The sequence below is a fragment of the Pinus tabuliformis genome, chromosome 7 (genome assembly GCF_031772625.1).
Source record: "Pinus tabuliformis cultivar Carrire ecotype Pingquan chromosome 7, CPIR1, whole genome shotgun sequence".
In the NCBI taxonomy this organism is placed as follows: domain Eukaryota; kingdom Viridiplantae; phylum Streptophyta; class Pinopsida; order Pinales; family Pinaceae; genus Pinus; species Pinus tabuliformis.
In genome coordinates this window covers 459,566,318-459,583,264 of record NC_142293.1, presented here as the reverse complement: position 1 = coordinate 459,583,264, position 16,947 = coordinate 459,566,318, and the positions used below count along the sequence as shown (strand labels likewise).

The 16,947-nt window shown below is 30.2% G+C and overlaps 2 pseudogenes; both read right to left on the bottom strand.

Moving 5' to 3' along the window:
* Window positions 1-13,421: 13,421 nt before the first annotated feature.
* LOC149247946 (isocitrate dehydrogenase [NAD] regulatory subunit 3, mitochondrial pseudogene) lies at window positions 13,422-15,066 on the bottom strand (annotated as a pseudogene).
* Window positions 15,067-15,094: 28 nt separating this feature from the next.
* Window positions 15,095-16,947, bottom strand: part of LOC149247945 (isocitrate dehydrogenase [NAD] regulatory subunit 1, mitochondrial pseudogene) — an 85,417-nt pseudogene continuing 83,564 nt past the window's right edge.

Sequence of the window (16,947 nt, the reverse complement as noted above, 5' to 3'; positions counted from 1 at the left end):
TGAAAATTGTGGAGTTGAAATGTGCAGAAACGAAGCGTTCTCAAATAATGAAAAAATGTGGACCCCAATAAAGAGGAATGGACTATGTTGTGATGAAACTATGACTCTTGTAATTTATTTATCATTTTACTAGAAAGCATGCAAATTTTTTAATTCCCAATTATATTTTTTGTTAATAGAAACCCATTTTATAATTTTATAAAAAGTTATTGGAACAATTGTAAAATATATTTTTTTAATCAATAAAAATTGTAATTTATTTTAATTGTTTCAAAAAAAATTATATGATTATATAGCATAATAAAAATAGATATTGCAATGCCGTATTAAATAAAAATTAAATTAGAAAATAATAATAAAACATAACATTCGTTCTATTAAAGAGTGATAAAAAATAAAAAGTAATATTAATAATAAATTAACTCAAGTGAGCTTAATTTGTAATATTGTATTTTTCTTTTATTAATTTTTTTCCGTTGGGTTATGTGAGGCTTGAGATCAAAGTCATGCATAAGTTATGGGATGAGTAAGCAAGGCTTAACGACATTTAATTCAAAATTAGTGCTCTTTACATGACACAATACTTTAAAAAAATACCATATAATCATTTTCTATACTCTGAGAATATTTATTAATAAAATTATAAACAACTTTATCCATAAAAAAATCACAATATACTTATAATTTTAAAATAATTTAAAATAATAATAATTTATATTAAAAACTATTAAGATTTCATATATAAATATATATATATATATATATATATATATATATATATATATAAAATGTAAATGCATCTTAATTATAGATTCATTAAATGAAGAGAAAAATCAAATGTCTTAGGGTGTAAACTCTCTTTGAATTTTCTACTTAAAAGGAAATTTGCATTTTAAAACATTTAATTTGATAAATTAAAAAGTTTATACTCGAAAAAGGAATTTGCATTTTAAAAAATTTAACTACCTTAAACTAAAATTAAATTATGTTAATTTAATTTAAAGTAAAATTCTCCATCTAAAGATAAGTTTAACCATTAATAATTCTTCAATCATTGCCCTAAACATTAAAAATAAACGCAACAAGGCGTTAGCCATTGATGGTTCTTGAATCCAGTAAACATTATTGATAAACCCAACAAGGTCGGGAGGTTAAAACCCAAAGGAAAACTTTGATTTAACGATGGGATACTTCATTCACTCCATTATCTTTATTTTATTTATTAAATTCGTTTCATTACAAAAATTTATATACAACTTTAAAAACACAATATTTATAATAAGAAATTAAAAATACAAGTTTTTTAATTAAAAATATATGAATTTTTTTTTTCAATAAATGTGATTAAAAATCCCTTCCTAAAATATATAATAAAAAATCATTTTCTAAAATATATAATAAAAAAAAAACAATTTAAAGTAATTAAAAAGTATATAAAGAGATAAAATAATTTAAAGTAAATAAAAAATAAAAAAATTAGATTTCCATTTCTTATTTTTATTAGTCCGTGCCTTGCGAGGCACTATAACACTTACTTTATAGTCAAAGTACGTTGAGTATTGATTATTTTGCCAAGTATTTGAAATTTTAACCAAACTTTCATGAAAATGTTGAATACTATTATTTTTTTGTAAATTCAAAGAACATTTTCTAATTTATGGAAATCTTTTTTCTAATTTTTCAATAGTTGAGGGAGGTTTGATGTGACATAATTCTCGTAGTGGATGGTGATTTATTTTTTCTATTTTTTAGTTCTTGACAAATAATTTTAAAATAAGAAAAGACTAATTTTGTTAGTGTCCATTACGTTGGTGAGTGTTTTGACACTATTGTGCTTGACATTGCTATTTCTTTGTCCAAAGATGTTATAACTAATGGGGTTGCAGGTCACTTACGTAAGCAAAGGGAGGGGGGACCTAAATGTTATTATTCGGTTGTGCAGACAAAGGGGGTGCAGGATCTACGAGGGGGAGGGTGTGCGGGAAGTGTGGGAGAAAGGACTATATCGAGTCAAAAAAATTTCCTTCACATTTTGCATATGGGTAATCTAAGAATGTGGGAGAGATTGCCTTAGCAAGTGGAAGTTCTGAGAGAATATCAAATTTTAAATTAAGATCATATTTTGACTTACATTAATGTGCTTATATTATTGTGCAAAGATGTAGAACAGGTAGTGCTTAAAGAGTCCAAATATGTCAGAACTAATAGAATTGTAGTTTCCGACGATTATTCATTGTACGAAGAAAGGGTGTGCAGGAAGTTTTGGAGCAGACTCTATATTATTTTCCACACTAAAAACACTTGACCTTTCACATTAAAATTGTAATGTGTTTTGTGTTAACAAATCTCCATTGAATTATCTTAGTTATACACATATATAAAACTCTATGAAAGTTTTAAATATGTATCTAATAATTAAATATTTAACTTGTCAAAGTGCATGTAGAGAATAAAAATTTCTTTTATTATCTTATGCAAACTGAGAACCTTAATTTCAAGGACATGTTTCATTGTGTGGAGATTTCCTTGTACGAAGGATGCAATGCAAGCTTTCATTGTGTGGAGGAAACTCCCTCGATATCCTATTGCTTTGTCCAAAGATGCAAAAATTTACAAGGTTACAGGTCCCTTATGTAACTGGGACGGTAGAGGAGTGGGGGTGCTAATTGCTATTATTCTTTTGTGTAGAGAAAGGGTGTGTAGGAAGTGCAAGATAAAGGGTGTGGCCGAAGTGAGAGAGAACAGACTATATCATGTCAAATTTTCTTCCTATGCATTTTGCATAAGGTTAGTTTAACATTGTAGGAGACATTTATATAGCAAGAGGAAGTGCTGAGAGAATATCATGTTTTAAATTAAGATCACATTATGGCTTATATTAATGTGTGAAGGTGCAGAACAAGTAGTGCTTAAAGAGTCTCAATATGCTAGAAATGATGGGCTTGCAGGTTCCTGCTATTATGTTTTTGTATGGAGAAAGTGTGTGCGGGAAGCGTGGAAGAAAGGGTATGTGGGATGTGTGAGAGTAGGGACTATCTTATTCACCACACTAAAAACACTTCATCGTTCACTTCAAAATGGTAATTAGATTGGTGATTATTTTGTAGCATTAATGTATAACATATTACTTTAGCTTACATTGCAGTGCAATTTATTACTGTTACGTTTTCCTTGTGTGAAATGCAGAGCTGAGGAAGAAGCTTTCATTGTGTGTAGTATTGTTTAGAGGTGTTAAATAAATAACATTGATACATTGTGTAGAGTGCTTAAATATTATATGGATCCTTAATATAGTTTGCATATTTTGTTTGATATATTCAAAACGACTGATATAGAAGATTTGAAGGAGATGGGGAAAGCTCTAGAGTGAAAATACCTTTTTCATTTTTTTGGGAACATAATTAATTAATTAATATGCATATGCATAATTAATTAATACTAATAGAAAATTCGAAGGAGAGAGGGCCAGTTGTGGAGTGACAAGGCTTTCAAAGGAGGAAGTATTAATGAGGAGATATTTTGGAGACATTGATTCAAGGCTATTGAAAAACATACTTTTGTTATTATTTGTCAACAGTGGAACGCTGGTGGTTGTATTAACAATTTTATGCAATATTAAGTGAAGTATCTTTTTTTGTAGAATAAAGTTTGTGTGGGGCAAGGAAAAGAAACATTATTCCATAATATTTCATATATATATATGCAATTCCATATTCCTGCAACAGATCAACATATTGTGAAAATTCAACAAAAACTTACATTCAAATCTTGAAAATAATAAATATATGGAGATTTCACCTTCAATCCCTGCAACCATCTTCATGGTACCCATTCACACTTTTTGCAATTTAGCTCCACTTTCAAGACAATTTTCTATTCATAATTCATGTGAAATAGCTGGTGAATTAATAAAACATAAAATTAAGGATCGACAAGCATGGGAGTACCTTGGATATTTCCAACAGGTGTTGCCAAATAATAGCCTTGGAATATTCGATGAAGTCACTCTTCTTCTCTATCAGGAGAACTAAATAAATGACATGGTCCAGAATTAAAAAAAAATAAAAATTGAGGTAATACCCATGACGTCCTAAACATTTTCAATATAACATGTATGCCTATAAATGAATGATAAATATACAGTGAATGCTCTTGTGTATAGCGTAACTAGAACTAATGGTTACAATTGTGTTATTACCCTTTCAATTTTCAACATACGTATTAGATACTAAGTAAATACAAGCCTTGTTAAGACAATGGAAAATTAAAAATAAGATTTCCATAAATTAGAAAATGATTTTTGAATTTATAGGAAAATAGGAATATTCAACATTTTCTCAAAACAATGGTTAATATATCAACATAAATAATTGATATTCAATAGACATCAACCTACAAATAGAAAAATTGTAGTAAAAAAAACTGGGAAAAATAATCGATACTCAATGGACTTTGAGTGTGAGGTGAGTGTTATAGAATCTAGTGAGGAAGCGACTAAAAATAATCGATATTCAATGGACTTTGACCATGAGTCAAGTGTTGTAGTGCCTGATGAGGCAAGGACTAATAATAGTAATGAAAAACTCATAAAATTAATGGAGAGTCAACACTTATCGACCATGAAGCGAGTGCTACTAATAAAAAATTATGATAAAATAAATTTGATTTACTCATAAAGCTAAATTTAAATTTAATTTTGTCATAGTCAATGTTTCATTGTTCAGAGCTTTGATTGTGTGGAGATTTCACTATGGAGAGGAAGATTCCTCTGCGTAATTATATCTTTCATTGTAATCTATTCACATGGAAATCTCTGCACAATGAAACGTGCTCCTGCAATTAAGGTTCTTAATTTTCCCCTCAAGCTTATGATGACAAAGCAATTTCTAGTATCCACATGCCCTTAGACAATTTAAATATTTAAATATTAGATAAATATTTAAGTCTTTGATAGCATTTTGTATATGGCAAAGGGAATATGTACATAAAGGGCCTAGCACAATTCTTTTAAATTCTCAATTTCTTTAAGAAAATAAAATGTACATGTGTATAACTAAGCTAATTACAAAGAGTAATTTAGGTTGATAGAATTTATTATTAAATAAATTTCATTTCGTCATAAAGTTAAAGTTAAATTTTATTTGACCACATACATTATCTCAGTTTGTTAGCCATCATATACAATATATCAAAAACCCAAATCTTTGAACATAATACGAATAATTCAACCTTAAACATAAACTTTGAATCTAATATTAATGAAGTCTTCTTTTAATATGTTACTATCAACTATGTTCAGTACAATGTAGGAATTTCCATAATTTATGAACCCACACCTCTACATTTCATACAATGTATCAAAAAATCTTGATATTCCTTTATAATTCTAAGACACATTGTTGGGCGCCGACAAGTGCGAAGTGAAAAAGTGAGGATAAGAGATATGTGTCGAGATAAGGGAAGGAAGTTGATTGTTTCATACCATAAAAGTTTTGATTCCACTTTTTCACTTCACACAATGAGAATGTTCACTAGCCCTCTGTACTGCATATAATTAAAGTGTTTATGCTTAATGTGGTGAAAACATATATTATAAGTAATATATACTGATAATTGCAAATTATTTAACATGCATTACAAGCAGCTTTCGATTTGCAACATTTAGTGCAAAGAACTAAGTCATTTGTCTAGTGCATTGAACATGATCTCAAAGGAGATTAGTATTTCATAAACAATGACTTATGTTCTTGTAACCAGAGGGTTGATTTGATTTTCGATCTAGAGAAGAAATTGAGGAACTAGTGAATGTTAATCATATAAAGAAAATAAAAGTTTCATGGTCTTAGAGATACAAATGACCAGAGAAAAAAAATTCTGAGCGTGAAAACATAGGGAATAAAAAATTTGATGTCTATGCATGCTGATATAGAAAGATGTTGATGGTGAAATTGGATAATCTAGGAAGCTTTTCTACACATGTGTATTCCGCACAAATTCTTCTACTTCTTCGCACTCTACAATGTTAGAGTCCAATCCAAAGGATTTTTTTAATATAGTATTTGGCAAAGAGGCCTATCATTTCCATGGAAATTTATTTTCAGTAACCCCTACGAACAAATGCACATTTGATAACTTTTCGAGGGACCTCGTTACAAATAAATTTCTTGTTCGGGTTGTATAATGTTCTAGTGGTTTCATGGAAAGAGGTAATTTATATACAAGCTCATTTCCAATGAAGGTGAAAAGTATGTAACATTTTTTTCAGGTAAACGATATATTCTTTCTTTTATATGGGAATACTTAGAGTGTTTATACAATATATGTTGCAACCCTGTGGAAATGAGGTGCAGCGTCCAAAAAGTGGATAATGTTAGGGTGTTAAACACATTTATACAATATATATTACTATTGTGTAGTTGTTACGTCTGAATTTCTTTAGTGGTACGAAATTAAAACCTCTTTTTTTCGTATTTCTATATATTTGATCTAATTCATATTGTTAGAGTAGGGAAAATGAACAGAATTAAAAAAAATAAAGTTAAAGACAATGATAATTTTGCTAAGTGGTGTGCTTTTGTTCTATTTATTTTCATTTGATTATTTTTACATTATACATTTCTCTATTACTTCTGCTATATGTTTTATGTACTCTAATTAAAAGCGAGTTTTTTCAATTTTTGGGAAACATATAACACTTAGAGATTTAGATTCAGGATAACGATTACAAGGAAAAAGTTTACTTGAATATTTCTAGAAAGAATTTGTATATATTGAAACTATAATTTATTTAGTATTTTACCTATATGCATAAAAATCATATTCCACATGGTAACTATGAATTTCATATTAGAATATACATTAGCAATGACTTTGCGCCCTCTGGTTGTATAATCATTAGTCAGTTCTTACTTAGTATCAATTATAATGTCCTTTTAAGTAGTGATTTCCATGTATTATGTTTTGGAAAGAAGTATCAAATTCATAGGATGTGACAATATACATGGACGATGGAGTAGATATGGACATTAGCACTATTACAGAAACAAATATCATAGAGGACAAAATGAAAGGAACAAAAAATATGGAAGAAACAAAATAAAAAAAGGTAGTTCTATACAGGTTTAGTTAACTATATATTAGTTTCCTTTTTTGTTTTCTTGAATTAATTTCAATTCAATGCTCAAGACTAGGCAAAAAGAGATCAAGTATATAAAATTATTGATCAAAGATATGAATAACAATATAACAAGGAACATTTTTCATGGCGTTGTCTTAGTTACATATCAAACTTTTTGGACAAATAAAATAAGACAAAAGCAATACTTCAAGCAAAGTTGAGAGATAAGAATGTGGAAATGACAATAACATTGTTTGTGCCAACATATCTTATTCAACAAAATGAGGAAAAAAATATTACAAATCCTAGTGTTTCTATTAGAAATTTTTAAATAATTCCAAAGCATAAATACTACAATGGTGAAACTATTTGTCTAAATAGCTTTAGAATTGTAGAAAACATTTGTCCTATTTGCATAGGGTATTAATTCTTTCCAAATATTACGTTTAGAAATGTGTCTCATAGTAAATATTTGTTTCTAGTTTGCATAATCGGTGCTACTGTAATTTTGGCAACACAAACAACAATATAATTTGTATTGTAATTCACTAATGAGAATGCAAAACAAGACAAGGCAATAGTAAGATTTGATTTATTTGAACTTTTAATTGCTACATAGTTATTTTAAATTTGTTATACAATTTTCATGTATTGTTTTACAAATACTGGATATGTGATAGGCTCAAGTACATGAAAAATTCATTTACAATATCTTTCAAATAAAAGACAGTTGGAGAAAATGTTTTTCCACTTATATTGCTAAAAATTGTAGTTAGAAAACAAGAAAGAGTTTTCCAAACTTCACAATCGACATTCATATGTTTATTAAAAACAAAAAAGAAATGTAAAATTCTAAGAAAATTACTTTCTTTTGCGAGTGGAATATGCATAGTAAACTTTATTATATTGTATCTATTATGTGTATCTATATAGATAGAGATAAATAAAAAATCATAGAAAGGAATTTGATTTCAAATTGCTAAGCCTCAGTTTTCTATATCAATTTTGTAGCACTTCCAATGACAACTGCTAGTGACTAGTGCATAGAGAAATCCATTTGAGACTATATGTATGAAATGTAGTAGTCCAATTACAATTGCTCTAACTATGAATGAAACTATGGTTTATAATACAGTTTGCAATGAATAATGTCGCTTTGTTTATTTGCATAAACCAAATTGTATCATACATGCAAATGAAAAAGGCTAAATTTAAATCAAATGTGTTCTAAGAGGACTGGAACTGGAGAAAGTATTAGGTCCTTTATGAAAAGTTTTTTGCGAGTAATAGTTTGCAGAAAACTCAATGTTACTGATTTTTTGTCTAATTTCGGGATACGTGGCACATTTATAATAAACCCTCAAAACATGATTATACATATATAATGATGGTACTCTTTGTTTGCATTGTTAGGGAATCTAGTGACGATAATGTTCTCATTGCTTGGACTATCAAGCGATCTTAACATTACCCAATACTTTTTGTTAGAAGAATTTGACTATTGTTAGACAATATTTTCCATTTTTTGAATGACTGGGATCTAACTTCATGTTACGGTTAGCTGAAGTACTATTCTCTTTGTTTGCATTCTCAAGCATTCTAGTATTGGTACTTTGGAATACATATGTCTCTCTTATCGGTAACTAGTAAGATTGAATTTCCATCAGATATTCGTGAGGGGTAAAGCTCCATCCACATTTTTGTGGTTATGTATATCCGTAATTCTTAAAATCATCTTCTCATTTTCAGTTCAATAATTTGAGCATTGTTGAAAGGTTTTTAATAAGGAAACGGAATATGAATTCATCTTGTGATTACGTAATGTGTAGCTATTAAAATTGTACAAAAACATATTTCAATGAATTTCCATGTTAAAGTTCTATGTTTTGTACTATGTTATTTACTAATATTATTTACTATGTTTTGGTTGTAATGTGTAGTTGGTTCATTATGAGATGTGGTGTTTTCTTTCTTGCAGTTTGATCTCTTACATTGTTTATTGATTTATCAAATTTGCAAATTCTATAATTAGTCAAACAAGAATACAAATTGTGTAAGGAGTTTCTATATTTGAAGATTTAAAGATCATATGGATCATTAACACTTGCTTACAAATTGTGTAAGGAGTTTCTATATTTGAAGATTTAAAGATCATATGGATCATTAACACTTGCTTGACATCTCAAGAAAAGAAAAAATTGTGTTTAATAATATTTGACAATGATTTTCTGCCTTTTCAATTTAACTCGAAGTGTCAAAAATTTACATCGTAAACTTAGAGTAATTAATGTTACATTGTTATTTCATTTTTAGTTTTCCTAAATTCGAAAAAAATGTGTAAATAAAGTATCAAAATGTTGAACTTAAATATGTCTTAAAGTTGGGTTTCACATTTATAAGGCCATGCATACAGTTACAAGATGACTTCTTCTTTCAAGGCATCTGCATATTTCATGGAAATGTTAACATTGATACATAGTGTGGAGGTGCAAAGGAGTATTTGTTCGCCCACTTGCTTAATTTATCTTCTTTTGCACCCCACACAATACCCCCATGCTCTGTCCGTCAACTAATGATGTTTGTACTATGATATTTAGTAACACTGTTTACTATGTTTTGATTGTAATGTGTTACAAGCTCATTTTCCTATGTCCTGCCTACTGCTTTATGATGTAATTTTTTTTGCACTTAATTGTGTTCAAAACATGGGTTTCACATTTTTAATGTCATGGATACAGTTACAAGATGCCTTCTTATTTCAATACATTTCATTATTTCGTGGAACTGTTGATATTGATATAATATGTAGAGGTGTGACATGGGATTTGTTCCCTCATCCACCCAATCATGTTTTTTTATGCACTTTGCACAATGCCCTCCCATCTCCCTCCACCCCTCGAATATTGATTTTTGTACTATGATATTTACTTACATTATTTACTATTTTTTGATACATACGTGTAACTAGTTCATTTACTTATGTCATGTCTATTTCTGTGCGACGTGATTTCTTACATTATTTCATTAATTTATTAAATTTGTGAATCCTATAATTAGTGAAACAATATTAGAGAATGCATTTCCATTTGTTTTCAATACATTTTCATATTTCTAAGAATTTGTTATCATAACTATTTTCTATTAGAAAGGGTTTGTCATGCAAAATTTTCTCAAATTTCTTAATGAATCATTATCATACAAAACTCAAACAAATTTGTAAATCGAATGATTATTTCAAGAAACAACATATGGGAGAATATGACTTAACTTACAAAATATTTTTCATGTATAGATATGTGTATATTCCACAATATTTGAATATGGTTTTGTTACATAGTTCATAGAACCGCTAACGTTGACACATTGTGCAGAATAGCATTTTCCCCCTATCGACTTGTTCAATTCTTCATCCACACTTCAGAAAATTAACCCCAACCCCCCCATCAAGTATTGGTGTTTGTACTATGATATTTATTAACATTATTTACTATGTTTTTCATCATCTTATGTCATGTTTTCGTCTTTGTAATTTGATTTCTTAGATTGTTTTAATGATTAATAAATGTTGCAAATACCTCTATCAAAAAGGGCATGTCATGCAAAATTTAAACAAATTTCTAATCAATCATTATCATACAGAACTGAAGCCAATTTGTAAATCAAATTCTTATTTGAAGAAACAATTTATAAAAGACTGTGAAATAACTTAGAGAATTTTAATATATAGCCTTTAGCATATAAAAATTCAAAAATTGGTGGAGCAAGTAGGAAATTTGGTAAATATTTCTTTATTAATCATCCATTGTTCCTAGAGTTTCACACTTCTATTGATTATGCTACAAGATGTTTTAAAAAAGCTCTTCTAACAATGTTATTATGGTCTCCAATTCATCATTGAGTTCGCTAAGAATTTGTTGAAGTTCCAATATTTTATCCATTAGAATTAAAATACCTTGGCTAAGTATTAAGATATCTCGGTTGAGCATTAATATATCTTGTCTCTCTGCATATAACTTTTCTTTTGTGCTTTTTTCATTGTTTCTTTCAGCCATTTTTTTCATTGTTGGTATTAAATTCAAAAAACAATTGACAAATGATAAAGCAAATGTTGAAAACAGTTTTTTGTTCCAGAAGAAATGAAGAAAGTTAGTTTCCTAAAAAATTTTGTGTTGAATTTAGTATTAACAGGTCTACAACAAGATGAACATTAGAAAATCTCTTTCCAAAGTCTATTAGAAACTAGTTCAAAGCCAATGGGTCTACATATAATGTGTTAAAGTAAATAAGTCATCTAAATTGTGAATTGATGTCAAAGTTATGAAAGGACATTTAACTACTATCGATTTTAATGCTATTCATTAACCAATGATCATCATCAATTTTCTTACTACCGATTTTCTTGATTGGTAATAAAAAAATATTGTTCCAAATTGATTACTTTGAATCATACCCATTTTTATTAAATTTGAACTTGGGATACTCCAATTGATAAATTTGTGTTTCATGATTGTTATGTTTGGCATGCTTCAAAAATCAATATCAACATATTATTTTATTAATATCCTAAATATTATTCTATTATAATTAATTAAATCTCTGTTGTAAATAATTACAATTATTTTCAACATTTATTCAGTGAACCAAAACGTATTCAGGATATTTACTTTGTTACCTTATTTTTCTATCGACCAAGTTTTTACTACCGAAATACACTGAACAAACATTGATATTGTTTCTCTATCGACCATTTTTTTACTACCAGGATACAATAGACAAATCTTGTATTGAAATTTTCCAAATACTAAGCGCATTAGTGATTCCACATTTTTCAGTTGAACTCGTATGATCCAGTATTAAATGAACTATGTTTTTAATCTGTGTGAGCAAGAAGTGTTGCATATGAAAATGGATATATGGACCATACTATGGATAAATAAATTAACTTGTAGTTTGTGACATAAAAATTTTGCTTTATGTTTGCATGAGATTCAACAAAACTGAAGACAATTACTTGTATTTTTGAGACAATTTCATACGTTGACTTGATATGATTTTGCACCAATTTAAGTTAAGCTAAAAACTAGCATTTCAAAACTATTATTTTTACAACATGAGTTTTACTACTCTTCAATATGAAATGATCATTATATGGAGTTTTCTCTACACCTCCACATTATATGTAAGAGATATAAGGTAGACAAAATAAGAGATATAAGGTAATATTAATTATCAAAATAATATATGTTATTAAAAAGTGTAAATTTGAAATGAAATTGTAAAAGCTTACTATTTTGAATGGATTAAACATTAACAGTTTCTGAAATTCAATACTGGAAGTATAATTTACATTATAACTTAGCGTGTGTGGAGCTATTTATGTTGCTTGCTTTGCACATACACTCCTAATGCACTTTCGAACACAATTGTTTTGATTATCCCCGTGCAACTTTTCTCTATATATCAAAACACTTGTGTAGGAAAATGGCTATGTGGAGCAAGGAACATGAACTTTACCCGATCATATCTGGTATGTCAGTATAAATTTCTCTATGTTACTTATTAATCAATTAGATTTCAGTTGTTTCGGTTGCATAAATGTGGAGTGAATTTGTACTAATACCTGGTTTAATTTGAATTTATATAATAATATAAATTTTGGTGCCAATATGAAAACTTAAGTCTTGATAGAAAGTATGTGGGGAGAAGCAAAAGTTCTCACAAAGAGAAAATCTTTGCATAAAAGATATTAGGCAAGTTAGCTCCACACAATAGATAGAATGTCACAAGAAAATAAAATAAACATATTTAAAGTCAAATTCATTCATACATTTCTTTTTTCAAATTAGAAATTTTGAAATTTTACGTTATTTGATACACATATATTCTCGTTTGGAAATAATGTTTTTGTTGGTAGAAACAAACTAGCAATTACTTTATCCTTACAAATTGCTTTCATAATTGTTCTTATATTGTTTTAATAATGAAATGCTTAATCGTGACATTGTAATTTGTGTAATAAGGATGCGTGAGAATGTAGATGAAGGAGAATGCTTTGCTTGCACTCTACATGTATCATTTACATATTTTATATTTTTCCAAAATTTAATTATACAATTCGTCATTTTTGATGAAAACAAATTCTGGGGTCTCTTCGTTTTCAATATTTTTTACAAGTCCGACCTTGGGACCTGTGGGTTATGGGTCCATGAAACCCATCTGAGACTTCTCACAGTCTCCTTAACATGACTGCGTAGCACTTTCCATTGTTCCAACCACAATGAAAGGCATCTGTCTGGCCTCGTTCTCATTCTTGGCGCAATTTCCACAGCCTTTTCGATTGCTCCAACTTTTCAATAACAACATCTACCACCTCTTGAGTAGTACTATCCCCTCCAAGATCTTTTGTGCGGAATTTCCCTTCTTTGATGACGCCCATAACAGATTGTTCCAACCAGTCTGCAAATGAAAGGGAACTGCAAACGTCGCAGCATCATTGCCGAAGATAATAATAATGCCACTAGATTGGTTTTCTTCTTGACAACCAACCTTACATTCCCAACATTCGCAGCAGAGGGTCCTTGTTCAAAAATAGCATGGTCAGCACCAACATTTCCTCCCAGCATAACCCCAGTGCCACCTCTGATACCAGCCATCGTATTGCCACCAAATTACCATACAGATTTGGTGTAACCATAACATCAAATTGTTTAGGCTTTGAAACAAGTTGCATACAACACTTATCAACAATGATCTCATTATACTTTATGCCAGGGCAGTTCTTTGCAACCTCACAGCAAGACTCCAAGAAAAGTCCATCAACAAGCTTCATTATATTTGCCTTGTGCACTGATGTCACCGTCCTCCAATTGTTGAGATAAGCATACTTAAAAGCATACTTTGCAATCCGCTCTGAACAAAACTTTGTTACCACCTTGAGGCTTTCGACCACACTAGGGACGACCTCGTGCTCCAGAAAAATAAAACAAAAACGCTGGCAACTAATTCAGTGAAAAAACATACACAAACACAAGTTCACATAAAACACTCTTTTTTTTATTATGTACAAACTCAGATTACAATTTTAAGGCATCTCAGCCTTAATCCAGATTTCTTCGGCAACTACATTTTTGCCCTCTCTCGTAGGCACAGGTTTTTCCTATTTTTTTTTTCTCTTTTTCTCTTTTTTTCTCTCTTTCTCTTAGTTCTTATTACCATACATTCAGCCTTTAACTGATTTCTAACTAAAATTATTTCATTAACCGAATCTTGCTCAAGGTTGGCCTAGCTGTTGATGTCGTTTTCCACTTGTCTTCTTCCTCTTGTCCACTTGTCTTCTTCCTCTAATTTTTTTTCATTGAGAGTTCCAATGCTCCTGCATTAGACTCCCGAGGTACAAAAATTATGACCTTCTGGTCATATGCTCCCGAGGTACAAAATTATGACCTCCTGGTTATATGCTTTTCCTGAGCAATTCTACACATTGTTTCTCTTCTTTAGTGGAAGAGCCTTCTGTGAGCTGCAACCAAACCTCTGCAATAGCAAGTCCTCCCTGCTACTAGATGCCCTACCAAGCATCTCCACTGAGCTTAGTCCTCTCAGCATCTCCGCGGTTCTCCCCTCTCAAACCAATTGAGCGCTTCTGCTCCAGGTTTGTTGCAATCTTCCCACCTTCACAAAATAAAATTAAAAAAAACTACAAGCTTACAAATCTTCAAAAAACTATACCTCTTCTTTTTTCGTACCTCTTCTTTCTTCACATACAAAAAAAAACTCCTCTCCGCAGGAAATCTTTTCCCGCTCTAATACCACTTGATGAAAATGAATTCTGTGGTCTCTTCGTTTTCAATATTTTTTACAAGTCCGACCTTGGGACCTATGGGTTATTGGTCCACGAAACCCATATGAGACTTCTCAGAATCTCCTTAACATGACTGCGCAGCACTTTCCATTGTTCCAACCACAATGAAAGGCATCTCTCTAGCCTCGTTCTCGTTCTTGGCCCAATTTCCACAGCCTTTTCGATTGCTCCAACTTTTCAATAACAACATCTACCACCTCTTGAGTAGTACTATCCCCTCCAAGATCTTTTGTGCGGAATTTTCCTTCTTTGATAATTCCCATAACAGCTTTTTCCAACCGGTCTGCAAATGAAAGGAAACTGCAAATGCCGTAGCATCATTGCCGAAGATAATAATAATGCCACTGGGTTGGTTTTCTTCTTGACAACCAACCTTACATTCCCAACATTACCAGCAGAGGCTCCTTGTTCAAAAACAACATGGTCAGCACCAACATTTCCTCCTGGAATAACCCCAGTGCCACCTGCAATACCAGTCGTTGTATTTGCCACAAAATTACCATACAGATTTGGTGTAACCATAACATCAAATTGTTCAGGCTTTGAAACAAGTTGCATACAGTAGTTATCGACAATGATCTCATTATACTTTATGCCAGGGCAGTTCTTTGCAACCTCACGGCAAGACTCCAAGAAAATTCCATCAGCAAGCTTCATTATATTTGCCTTGTGCACTGCTGTCACCGTCCTCCGATTGTTCAGATAAGAATACTCAAAAGCATACTTTGCAATCCGCTCGGAACAAAAATTTGTTATCACCTTAAGGATTTCGACCACACCAGGGATGACCTCGTGCTCCAGAAAAATAAAACAAAAACGCTGGCAACTAATTCAGTGAAAAAACATACACAGACACAAGTTCACATAAAACACTCCTTTTTTTATTATGTACAAACTCAGATTACAATTTTAAGGCATCTCAACCTTAATCCAGATTTCTCCAGCAACTACATTTTTTCCCTCTCTCGTAGGCACAGGTTTTTCCTCTTTTTTTTCTCTCTTTCTCTCAGTTCTTATTATCCATACATTCAGTTTTTAACTAATTTTTAACTAAAATTAGTTGATTAACCGAATCTTGCTCAAGGTTGGCCTCGTTGTCCATGTCGTTGTCCACTTGTCTTCTTCCTCTTGTCCACTTGTCTTCTTCCTCTATTTTTTTTTCATTGAGTTCCGATTCTCCTGCATCAATTTTCTTTTTTAATTAAATAAATTGAGCTAAGACAACCGAATAAACATGTTTTTAAAACTATTTATTGATACATTCATGCATTTCAACATTTCTTTCAATTGACCAAAAAGAAATGATTTTTTGTCAAACCTATTTGTTCCACACAATGAAACATTGAATATGATAAATTTCTAAAAATAATAGCGACTTATGATACAATAAATTATTTTGTTGAGGTTGAAAGTAGGATATAATAACACACTAAACTATGGCTTATAATTTTCAAAGCATTATCAAAAACTCAATATTTCACTTTCCAATAGTCAATGCTAATTACTCTTTATAGTTAATTTGTAGGGAAAGGAGAAAGGTTGTGGGGGAGGTGTGGAAAAAGGTGTGTGCAGAGAAATTGGATCTATGGGAGTTTGTTAAGGAGCATTGACTGTATCGAATTATTCTTTCTTCGTGTGCAATGTGTATAAATCTAAGTTATTTTTCTGAAATGTTATTTAATTAGTGAGGGCTCTAACATTTTATGACTATAATTGTTACTAATTAGTAAGAAGCTTTCCTTTTAAACTTTTTTTCCATATTAAACATTTGATCATGGTGTTGTGTAATATGCGAAATAAAAAAATTATTTTCAATGCATTGAAGCAATCCTTAAATGTCAATAAAAAAAGAAGCATAAGGTATTAAATAATAAAAATGAATTTGAGCACATGGGGATTGTATACAATTTTCCAAGAAAACAAAATGATCATCTCATCGAATTTTAAATAAAAATAAATGAAAATAATAAAA